Source organism: Apis cerana, linkage group LG9 (genome assembly GCF_029169275.1).
Source record: "Apis cerana isolate GH-2021 linkage group LG9, AcerK_1.0, whole genome shotgun sequence".
Taxonomy (NCBI): domain Eukaryota; kingdom Metazoa; phylum Arthropoda; class Insecta; order Hymenoptera; family Apidae; genus Apis; species Apis cerana.
Genome location: NC_083860.1, coordinates 8,741,709 through 8,754,173, shown reverse-complemented (window position 1 = coordinate 8,754,173; position 12,465 = coordinate 8,741,709). Strand labels below are relative to the sequence as shown.

The 12,465-nt window shown below is 41.5% G+C and overlaps 1 protein-coding gene and 1 long non-coding RNA gene across 7 annotated transcripts in view; one reads left to right on the top strand and one right to left on the bottom strand.

Moving 5' to 3' along the window:
• The window catches only part of LOC108004171 (neuroligin-1), a 240,568-nt gene that overhangs the window by 144,061 nt on the left and 84,042 nt on the right, over positions 1 to 12,465 (top strand). The window lies entirely within an intron of this gene.
• LOC114577871 (uncharacterized) overlaps positions 1 to 12,465 on the bottom strand; it is a 131,041-nt gene that overhangs the window by 53,922 nt on the left and 64,654 nt on the right. For 2 of the 4 annotated variants that reach the window (XR_003698281.2, XR_009831150.1), the window contains exon 6: positions 6,710 to 12,268. The exons of 1 other annotated variant lie outside the window; for it this stretch is intronic. This is a non-coding gene — a long non-coding RNA (uncharacterized LOC114577871). Of the gene's footprint in view, positions 1 to 4,202; positions 12,269 to 12,465 lie in introns of those variants that run through there. One more of the 4 variants, XR_009831153.1, reaches the window with a different exon arrangement.

Sequence of the window (12,465 nt, the reverse complement as noted above, 5' to 3'; positions counted from 1 at the left end):
TGTTTGGAATGAAACAGAGATCCGTGAGATCCGTTTCTGAGAATGGTTTTGAGAGTGGTTCCTTTTTTTCACCTTTGCACTTTTGACAATTGTTCGTTTCGTTAAAGTTATCGATAATAAAATTTTTATGAAACAATGGTATGGTAGAAACTCGTTTCACCATAGAATACTCGATCTATCAAGAGAATCAAAAAAAGGTGGAGACTATAATATTCTCTGGACAATCTGTATAAATTCTTATTCGTAATTCGTGTTGGAATTTATATTACGAATCGATCGAGAAAAGTTATATCGGAGCTCGTCCACGAATTCGAAAATTGCTTAAGAAGTTAATCGCTTGATTGCCTTCGAATCAAATGGAAAAGATTCGTTTTCCAAGGGGATTAAGATGATCAACGTCTGGAAACAAATCCTCGACGAGGTCGTCCCCGTCAATTATCTCGGGGTTTGTAAATGGCCCGGTTAATTTTCGTTCAGCGACGAGTCAAGAGTGAGCGCGAAGAGTAGATCTGTAATCGGATCTCGAGAGACTCGGTGTCGCATCTTGCCTCCCCTCGTCCCTTCCCTCGGCCGACGCCAACGGGGAGGCTGTGTAAAATCGATAGCCAGGGCTACAGAACCCGGTTGCTCGCGCGACACCGTTCCGAATACTTTGCAAATAGTCGACCAAATTTTCATCCCGGCCGTGACAGACACGTGGAAGACGAGCTCTCGAGGATCTCGAGAGCAGTTTTACGTTTTTCCAGATCTGAAAGAAATCCGTCTATCCGATACCTGTTCCCGAATTCGTCTTGGGCAACTGTAAAAAGTTGGGGAAAGTCGATTGCCGCGAAACGAATATCCTGCTTGGTGGTGGATCGACGAGACATTTGTACAGAAAAGAGAGAGAGAGAGAGAGAGAGGAGAGGGAGAGAAAGAGAGTGGATGAGTATAAAAGTAAGGGGGTAAGTGGACGATTTCGGTAATTCGCCCATTTTTTCGGCGAGCACCCTTCCTGTTGGGGGTGAAAAGCTTTCGTCGGGAAACCGGCGTTCGATCGATTCGAGAGAATGAGTAGCACTTGAAAAGAGGAAACCGGGGGAGTTACTCTTGATCAAGGACTCGAACGGAGAAAGATTCAGTCGAGATTCTTTCGTGGAAAGTCGATCTCGATGTTGGATGAATAGATAGGTATATAAATTTTCGTCAATTACGAACTTTCGTCGACGACTTTTTGGGGAATAAGTGCGCAGCGTTTTTTGGATCACGTTCTTGATAATTTTTTTCGATTTGAGAATCTTTTCTCAACAAGCTACTTAAGAAAAATGAATTTACAAACCATAATATTAGAAATGCTATAAAAGTTCGCAACCACAATTTTTTTCTTTATTTTAACCAATCTGTTATTGTAACAAGTAAAAGACAATTTTTAATTTGGATAATATATATATATATATGTACAGAGAGGTATGTAATAAGTGTCAAAAGACGTGACACAGAAAGACAGTCTTCGCTGGGTGTTGGAATTGGTTGAAGAATTGGAAAATTGTGAACTCTGTCTTTCAGGGGAGATAGAATGGGGTGTCACTGACCTGGGGTAGGAATAGAATAGAGGGTGCTGAGCGGCGTAGGCAATAAAGACATAAAATCGATGGACTCGAGACTGATGTTTCCTCCAAACAAAAAAAAAAAACTGACATTCATTGAAATGAAATTTAAAAAAGGCTATTCGTGATATTTATTGATCAATTTCAATCACGTGCCTTATAACATGGTAGAAAAGTATAGAAAAAATTTGTGTCGCATTGAAAAATTTCCCTATCTATCCCCTTATAATTGTAGAAAATAATTGTAACAAAAAGGATGATTAAAGATCGTAATTAATTAAAATTCTTGGTACCGAGTAGAAAAAGAAAATAGAAAGAAATGTATCTTTTACTGTTGAAATATTCCGTTATTCCGATAAAATCGCGGAGAAATGGATGGTTAATGTGATTTAAAATTTTCCCCAGTAACCGCCGGCGAGAGGGTAGGAATAGAGGAAAAATTTATCTCGCGTTGAAAAAATTTTCATTTTTAACGAATTTACGCGAAGCACGTGGATTCAGATTCGATGATTCTTCGAGGCAGGCTAGGAACCGAGAAGAGCCTTTCAATTCTAAACATCCTACCCTACTTCTTTCAAACTAAATAGCCCCTATTTAACGAACTTTCGTCGAGGATAAAGAGTCGGAAAAACTGGAAAAGGACTTGGCCGCTCGTGCACGCGTTTCTCGTTTAACCCACTGAAACTAGCTTGAAGGCTGTTCGTCATTTTTCTCCCACTCTGGGAACAAAAACTAAGAGGGAAGAGAGGGAAAGAGACGGGGGAGGAGAAAAAGTTGAAAAGTTAGGTTGGCGCGTTCCAACGCGTTTTAAGCGGCAACGTTTTCCGCTCGTGTTCGAAACCAAATTCAAAGTTCCTGGACACGGCTTCGAAAGCAATTTCCAAATGCTTGCACGTGAAACCGGATTACCGGTATTCCACCGTTCGATTGCCGCGTTTCCTTGCCCGATTAAATTTTAGAATAATCGTCTTCGCGACATAAATTTTTAGCTCATTTCGTTGTTATCATCGATACCGATGATTCTTCTAACGAAAAGCTAGATGTATTGTCTAGAAAGAGCGAAAAGAATTGTATTATATGGATTCTTGGATAATTTTAATTTTCCAACGAAACTTTATTATAAACGAGAAGGAATAAGCTATTTTCTTTGTGATAAATTATTAGAGCGAGAAAATGGTTAATTTGATAATTAATTTTCCATGAGATAGAAGGTGTATTTAATTAATATATATATATATATTTAATTCAGTTCAAGAGACTGGATGCATTTTCAGAGGAAGATGCAAATAATTTTATAAAGGAATTCACTGTTTTTTTTCTTCTGTATCTTAATAAATGACGATTATATACTTGTTATACGTTGTATAAAAGAAACCAAAGATACGAGAAATTTGGGGAGGGGGAGGAATATTTCGTTGAAAACGATTTAAACCAATCAAAAATTAATCTCATTTCTAAACGACATTCTCTCTTCTTCTGTCGGACGACTGTTCGAGGAGAAAAGAAGAAAGAGAGGGGAAAAAACACGCGGAAACAAAGCATATAAATGCGCAAATAGTAGGGGAAAGCGAACTAAAAAGAGCGAAAAAAATTGAATCGAAAATTCGTTCTTTCGTGAGAGACGTGCTCGCGACTTCCGGCATTTATTTTTTAATTGAACGCACGGTCGAACGCACGGAGAAGTTTCATCGATTCCGTATCTCTTTCGTTCTCGCCTCGTCAACGATTCATCGAACACGAGCCATCCCTCGATAATAGCTTCGATCTTTCCCCTCCAACGGTGAGTTACCGGCGCGTGAATTAAAAAACGGAATTTCCGACGAATGCACGCGTCATTTTTCCCCTTTTTGCAGGGGTGATCTCGTTCGATTCCTCGGCCTCGCGTATTTTTATATTTCGACAGTTATGTAAATCAGCCAGCCGAGTTTCATTTTCGACAATATCAAACTCGCATACATATGTAACGCCGACGTATAAATAAATTTCAATTTCGATCGTTTAAATAAATTGTAACTACGGCGCATTAAATTATGGAGATGGTTGAAATTTATATCAGTTATTAAAAAAACGTTTCTCTTCCGTTTCTGTCCTCATAATTCGATCGACGCGATAAATATGTATATCGCGTTATTCTCGATATAAATGCACGAATAAAAAAAATTACTCGAAATCAATCTGGTTACAATTATTGGAATTATTATTCGAACTTATATCCAAACGAAAATTTCTTTCCCTCGGCAAACTTAAAGCGACGAGAAGAACGAACAGAAGAAACAAGATTACTTTTATATTTAAACCAGCCTCCTTATCTGTGGAATGGAAAGCAATGAGAAGGGGGAGAGAACGGGGGAAAAACCTTTCCAACCCGAGTTTCTTGTTCAACAGCGAATACGATGCATGTCTCTGATCGTGCGGTGTGTCGCGAAATTGTTGGCAGACGTGCGCATAATTGGACCGGCTACCGAGTTTCTCGTCGTCGAAGGAACTTTGATCAACGTATATATAATATATATATATATATATATATACTCGCGATGAGAAATTCAAATGGACACGGTCGAATCGATAATTGGGAACAATGGTATCGCGGGACAAAATTTTTAATTAACACAGCCCTGAGTTTCTCTATTTAATATATTTTATTTTAATATAGAGAATTTTTCCCCGATCGAGGATGGAAATTTCATCCATTCATCAAAGTTTTCCTTTCTCCTATAGAAATCTTTTATATCCAGGTGGTAGAGGGAAAACGTTAAAAAAAAATAATAATAAAAAAATAAAAAAAATTTAAAAAAATTGGAGGAAAAAAAGAAGGATAATTAATACATTCATGCTGGCCGGCTATTCGAAATCGATCGATCTTCCATCCCTCAGCAAACGCTTTTTTTTTGTTTTTTTTTAATAACGCTCAGGTGAATGGTTTGCGGATCCATATTCGCGTCGATACTATGATCGATTTAACAGATCATCGATGAACGTATATCTCGAGTTAACTAATATCCTCTTCGTTTGTAAGAAAAAAAAAACTCCTCCTTTTATCTATCTTATTTTGCTTCTATATATTCCTTGCACGTGCATAAAATTCTATAAGTCTTCCACGTTTCGATTAAAAAGAAAAGAAAATGGTTCTCTCTTTGAATTCCAAGTCGTTTGATCATATTTACTAAAGACTTTCGATAATAGAAATTTTGTTTTACAATCGCCAGCATCGCGGCTGAAAGAAAATGGAAAAAAAAATGAAAAAGACATTGAAAAACAAAGAATCAGATAATCGAAGATATACGAATATCGTGCTTCGAAAAGCCAATTTCTTGAACGTATAATTCCAGAAGTTCGAGACAAAATTCCAATCCAATCTTCGTAATTCGTTTGATTGTGTTTTGCGTTAACTTTTACTTGCTTCTGAAATAAGATTCTTTAGATTCTGAGGGAAGCAAGAAATTTCGACTATAAGCACCTATAGACCCGTTTCTCTCGGATATTCGAATTCACAGCATGAAAAATAATGGAAAATTTGTCGCACGCGGACCCGTCCCATTTAACTTCAATTTCCAAGCGAAAAATGTAATTGGTTTACTTGGAAACGTGGAATTCATTCGAGTGTCCGTTAATTCACGGATGAGGTCCGTTCGCGATCGATAAATAGAGACATTCGGTTATTCCTCTGATATTTTTTGATACGATCCTTTTTTGACCAAGATAAAAATGTAAAGAGACGGACGGTTTTCAAGAAAAGAGCGTAAAAAGAGTGAAAATTTATCGGACGAATGTCGAAACATTTTCAAAATGTTATCGTTTAAAGTAATAAATTCAATTTAGAAACAAGGCAACCTGTCTCGTTTGTAAATACAAACATTCACTGGGAAACTGCACAGTTTATGCACACATTGTAAATTAAGCGTGGTTAAATACTTGATTATGGGGACCAAACACTTCCTCCCTCAGGGCATGGAACGACGTGGATAAGCAAGAGAGCTCATTTGCAGCTTTGAAAAATTCACCGGTTCCTCTCGGTCGCTGCAATATTTTTCTTTTTCTTTTTTTCGCGTCATCTAATTTTCTTTGGCGGAGAGAAAAAAAATGGGATTTGTGGACACGAGACAAATTTATTAACAATCATGTCAGGAGTGGATTAGTCATTATTTAATATCGCGTGTCGTAAAAATTTCGGATTCAATGCATATCAAACTATTTTTTTTCCTTTTTTTTTTTTTTTTCACAAATACCGTTTTCTCGTTGCACGTGTGAAAGCGAAAGTGGTGAGTTTGAAATATATATTAACAACAAAGCTCACGTGTCCAATTATCTTTAATATTTGATGCTATTTTTATTTTTTAAGAAATGAATTTTTTAAAAAGTTGAACAATATTTAATTCCTTGATAAATTAACCATTTTATTTGTACGCACTAAAAAAAAAAAAGGTGTTACTCGCGATTATATTTTACACCATTTGACATATTACGGTATTTTGATATGACTATAAAAATTTGATACTACGAACACACGACAAAACTGTTTTATCAAAAGATAATAAAACACGTGTAATTTTTTTTTTTTTTTGCAAAGTGTATTGCATTGAGCGTGCCCGAGTCTTCATCAGCTTATGCGCAATTTTGCATAATTTATTTTAACGCGTTAGAGATGCGTCTATCATTAATGTAAACGAAATTCTGTCTGTGAAAAATAAAGAAGAAAACGGAAAAGAGATTTAAAGATTCTCATTAAAGCCATCTTTAAAAAGCTAACCATCGCTACGATAAACAAGAATCCGATCGAAATTTCCAAGAGGGGGCAATTTTATATTTCACGAAGAAGGGGAGAGATGGCACGGTCGGAAATCGGACAGCTGCGCAATCGAGATCAGAAGGCTATCCCTCTCCTTCCCCGCCCAGATCTGTGTGCACAGATTTGCGCATCGCGACACACGTAGCCTCGCCACCACGTCCACCAAGATTTTTCGATATCGAAATTGACGCCGCAGTTTTCACGCCGATGTCACCGGATTCCTGTTATCGCGTTTCCACTGATTGAAATGGAATTCCTCCCCAGGAATTGGATCGCGGTCGAACCCTTAAGTCGAGCCTTCCCAGTTTATCGTTTCATCGGATTCATCGATTAGTAATTTTCTTTTTTTTTTTTTTTTTTTTTTGAGAATTTTTAAGAATCGTGTTACTCGTTCCTTTCTCTCGTTGTTTGTTGGTTGGAAATGACGATATTGGTCGATTAGTGTATTTGTTTCTTTTTTTTTCTTACTTTTCCTTTTTTCTCTTCGTTTTTTTGATACTACTAGATCGCACGGCGAAAATAGGAGAGAAAGAAGTGGTCAGTGACAAAGGTTGTCGGTGGAGGCTCGAGCATTTACCGCAATTACGTGTAATTTCGACGTCTTAAGACTTACGCTATTAGCCATGAACGCGAGAACATTTAACGCGCTAGTTAATGCGGACAATTGAGGTCTCCTTGACCTCTTGTCACTCGTTCCATGACCATGAGTCGTCGTCTCATTGACCGGATCATTGACCCATCCTCAAACCGTCTACAAACGAATTGCACGAAGTTTAGAAAACTCTTTCGTTTAAATTTATAATTACACAAATTTGCAAAAGTTGTAAATACCGTTTAAGAAGAAAGTAAAAGAAAGGAAATGGACGCGAATGGGAAAAAAGTAGTGGTAAGAGTACGAGATTCGAAGGAGAATTTCCGTGGAGTCTTTTCGTTTTTTCGCGTTCGAATCGATATCGGCCAAGTCGTTATTGGCGCAGCGGGCAAGGAAATAGGAAATCGGACTCGTTGCAAGCTTGCTCGCCTTTTTCATCGCGTACGCGAAACTTAATGGATTAGCTGAATCCGGGCCGCGTGGCCAACGTACGCGTTTACGTAAGGATCGGCCTCGCCGAGATCAATGACCACCACGTTTTTAGAAATTCAAATTCTCGAGAATTTTATTCCCTTTCTCGTCCTAGCCTTCGACCACCTACGACGTAACGTGGAAATGCGAAATCTTGAGCGCGTAAGATTTTATATTACGTTCATTTTCGAGCTCGAGGAGAAAGAAATATGTTCCAACGACCGTGAGTATAAAATATTTCGCGAGCATTTTTGGATATTTGAATAAACTATAATGAAATTTTCCACCCGGATCCACCACGTTAGAAACGTAAAAATTTTGCCAGATAATTGTGATGAAAAGCGGCTCGACGGCTTCGAGTTGGAATTAAAAAAAATTTAAATTGAAATCCACGAATTCAAAGCCAATTTTTGCGAGGTTGGGTTTGAATTTCCCGGTCGAAGTTATTGTCGATCCAATTTTTTTTTTCATTCTTTCTTTCTTTCTTCTCATCGAAGAAAACGATGATCAAACGAAGCGAAGGTTTGCCAGAAACGCGTATTACAGGAAGCGAAAAGGGGGCAAGCCTGAGGTTCTCAGCGCGGCAATCATCGCGAAACTAATAATCCCGGAATACGGAGATGATAAAAAAAAAAAAAGGAAAAAAGGGGGGCAAGAATCCGTTCGAGTCTCTCGGCCCACACGCGAGCCAGTAATTCCAAGCCGGCACGGGCCTCAGAAACAATGGCGTTCCCTCGAGATTTTATACGTTTCTGCCACTTTCCCCGTGAAAGGGGGCCGAAAGGAACTGGCCGAGCTCAAAGGAACAATGTTTAATCCGACGCTTCAGCCACCAGTCGTCGAGTCGTTTGATGAAGTCTAATTTTTATTTCGGGTCGAGTGACGCCCCCTACCCGCCCACCTTCTCCATTGTTTCTCCACTTCCATTACCTTCCTTTTCCCCTTCTCGAGAAACTTGCTCGCCTCTTCTCCTCTCCTCTCCCCCCTCTATTTTTCCTGCCTTTCCCTCTTCCGTCCGAATTTTTCGCGCGAGAAACGTCTTCGCAACGCGTTTCGTTTCGCCGTCGAGAAACGTTTCGTCCACCCTCCTCAGGGCTGAATTACGGCTTCACGACCTGGATTATCGAAAACCCGGACCGTGTCCTTTCTTTTCTCTTTTTTTTTCCTTCGACTGAAATTCGACGTGGAAAAGGAGGGAGAAGGGGGGACCGATCCAAAGGGGCGAGCAAGTTTGGAGGAAGTCTAACGTTTTCAACCGAGAGAACGTGACGGATGACGGAGAGGGGTGGATTAATTTTTAAAAGGTGGAAATTTTCAATGTGCGATCGAGTTGGCCGAAAGTTTCTTACGGGCAAGTTTCTTTCTTCGATGGAAGATATATATATATAGATAGATATGTATTCCCAATGGGGAACACCTCGAGGTGTTTGTTCCATCTAGCTCGCAGCAATCGTGAGCAAATTAGATTAGCGTATTTCTTAACTTCGTATTTATTTCGAAATAAAAATCTGTTTTCCCGACAGAACGGAGAATCATAGGGGGGATAAAGGGAAATCTCGGGATTCCGCGGAGAGTACTCGAAGGCATTGAAGCGGCGCGTTGTGTATCGTCATATCCACCCTGCTATTATTCCCTGCTAATAATACAAAGCGTCTACTCGCGTTCGTGGGAGTATTCGAAATGCGGATTACCGGAGGCAAGACGGGGCGAAAGACGGTGGAAAACAACAGTTAATGAACCGTGAAGCTTGACGATTACGCAAAGGCAGCGGGAAGACGCGGTGGAAGGGAAAGTCGGGTTAGAATTAATGGCGAACATACAGGATAGAACATTCCTTATGCTCTCTCCGTCTCTCTTTCTTCACCTCTTGCTTTTCCACTGACAACAACCCCGGTAACAGCCTTCCTCTACCTCGTCCTTCGCCAGCTCCAAGGAATTATCGCCCTCCGTTGTTGCAGCTAGCTTACACACGCATACGAACGCGTGGACACGGACACGCGTCTCTACTCCCTCGCCTCTCTCTCTCTCCCTCTCTCTCTGCGAGCGCACACGCGCGAATGGATGCAAGTGGAGCTGTGCTTGCGGCCAAACACGGCCCCACGTCCGTGTGCCCATTTACAGACGCGCGTCGAAGCCTCGCGGCACTATGCGACCGTATATTTAGAGCGGCGTCAGTACTTTGTCCGTGCGAATGAATGGCCGTGCCGTTGGCTGGATGGCGGTGGCTGCGCGCTTGGTATCAGTGGCAATAAAGGGCAGACAGGGAGTGTCGACTGTCGTGGATGCGTACACACTCTGCCGCGAATAACCGGCCGTACCCGGCACAGGGGGATTAATATTCATTTCGGCGAAATGCGAGCACCCGATGACGTGCGCTGATGCATGCTTCGACCGCTGTACCCCTCCCCTTGTAAGGCCATCCCGATCGTACTCGCTTTACACGCCGGTGAACAGGCCTACGTCCTTCCTCCCCTGATCAAAGCCCGCGTAAGGTCGGATTACCAATGTGCCAATTAACGAATTATTCCGGGATTCGAGATGTATCTACATTTTCTCAAGTTTTCTCGAGTAACTTTCCAAAGTTTTTCGCGCACGAGATACGTGTACGCGGATCGTATCGCGTCGAGGAAAGTAAATTTAGGTAAAGGGAGATTGGAAAGGTAGAGGGAGAAAAAAGAAGCGAAGGAAAGGGAGAAGCTGTGTAATAAAGATAGGCTGAGAGTTCCAGACTGTTTTATAGCCGGGAGTCGCTATACGATATTGGCAAGTTTCTCTGCCCTCCAATGTTTTACGCTCTTATGAAAAGCGGATTAGCGACCGAACACTCCCGCTTTTTATTCGGATAATACAACTCTGCCGATCATTTATACCGACTCCTTGCACGTTAAAAAACAAAAAGAGAGCGTATCGAAATCCTCCGGCCTCGGTCCATAAATTCTGGGCTTTTCTCCCCGGTAAATTCGCGTATCAAAAATTGACGCGTAAAAATGAGAAAAACAGGGTGGGGATAAGGGAACGGAGCAACCTCGGGGCGCATTTTTATGCGGTGCGAACCGAATCAACGATCGAACGTATCAAAGGACGTTTCTCCTTTACGGGTCGCGGTTCAAGGCCGAAAATCGGTTAATTCGGTATTCGAGGCTTGTAAAAAAGTATCCTCGAGCCGACAAAGGGAAAAGAATACTTGGAACAATAACGAGGGTGGGTCAGTGTTGAATAATGAAGGTAATATACCGTCGGCTGTTTCGAGCACTCGTCTGGAGACGCGTGTAGACCCAGCTTCACGCTGTTTCGCGATAATAATTCGGAACAATGCTTTTATTTCACCTCTTCGCCCTGTTCTCGCTCTTTTTTACCTTCTCTCAAACCGACACCCTCGCGTTTCATTTCTCTTTCTCTCTCTCTCTCTTTCTCCATTCTTTTTAATCCCTTTTCACTTTCCGCCATTACTATTCTTTCTTTTCTTTTTACGCGAGATCTCTCTTTCTCTCTCTCTTCTCATTTTTTCTTCGTTTCCTTTTTTCTTTCCCTCTCTCCTTTCCCTCTTTTCCCTTTCGCTTCATCCCTCTGCCCTGTTTTCCCTACCGACGACAAAGCGTCGTCGCGAGACGCGTAGCAATCGCCCGCCACCCTCCAGCGTGCCGTGAATATTGTTTCGCGTCGAGCAGCCGACCGAAGAATGTATTAATTTGCATCGTTCAGCGCGGGCTGAAGAATAGATTTCTTTAATATCGTGGCAAGCGATTTTCTTATCGCGATGATTTTTCGTTCGAGACCGCGGCAAATTTCATTACGCTTTTCTTTTTTATTCATCACGCAGTCCCTGAACATTCTTTCGTCCCTTTTGTGTTTGTACGCTATTTTCAATACAGCGATGAAGAAGGGCGAAAGAGATCGAGGATTGTGTTAAAAGAGGGAGGGAAAAAGAATCAAAATCGACGCGCCGAACGCGTCATCCCCTTCAGAATCTTTTCACCGTTCCCTCCAATCCCTCTACAGACCGATCGTACACTTTACGATCGCAATTTGCATGTAAACAGCGTGTTTGCCTTTTATTCGACGTCTCGCTAAGATAATATTGACCGAAGCTCACCGTTTTACCACTCCACCCGCCGTATTATCTCCGATAAGGATACCTTCCAGTTAAACTTTGAAATCTCACTCTCTTTAATTACGTTCCCCGCCGTTCAAACCGAAACGAAATATTCCAACTCTCTCTCTCTCCCTAAAGAGAGAGAGAAGGAGAGAGAACTGCCGCTGAGAAAATATTTCTCACGACTCTTCGCGAACTTTTCTTCTTGCAACGGAACCCTTCTGCAATCTCGTTCGGCGAACAAGATAAAATGTGTCTAATGCAATCCACATATATCCACGCATCGGGGAAATTCAAACATTTCGTTCCGTTGCCAAAAAGCGTGGTACGAATGGTAATTAAACGGATGGAAAGCCGCGTGATTTCCGGCTTATTGTTAATTTACAAGAGGGTGGAAAAGTTGGGGGGCGAATTGTGGAAGCGGTAACTCGCCGTTAATTGAATTCTCGGCGTTTCGTTATTTTCCGTGTCGTCCACGAATTGGGTCGTCCAGCCGAGTCACGACGTCCGCTTACGGTCAGTAAACTTTCTACCTCCGTCGACTCTCTCTCTCCTCCTCTGGTGTACGCGCGTGCGTCAGCCCTCGCTCACTCGCACCCGCGTCCACCCGCCGCTGCCTTTGAACGACGCTTCAAAATTCATTTAGTTTCAGTTACCCGTGACGGCCTGCGGCACGGTTTGTTCTTCGCGCGACCACCACTCGGCCGAGGTAACAGTAATTACAGGCCCTTGTTCCCTCACTGGAAACACATTCCACCAGGAAGTCAATACCCACGCCTCGCTGATGCTTTATGCTTACTTATATATTAGTATTATTTCTTTCTCTCTCTCTGTCTCTCCTTTTTATCTTCTTCGAGAGTAATAAACGTAACAAATTTATCGGTAATTATAAGGTCGAAGTTCTAATTTTTACGACAAAGTTACCCTTCTCTATTCA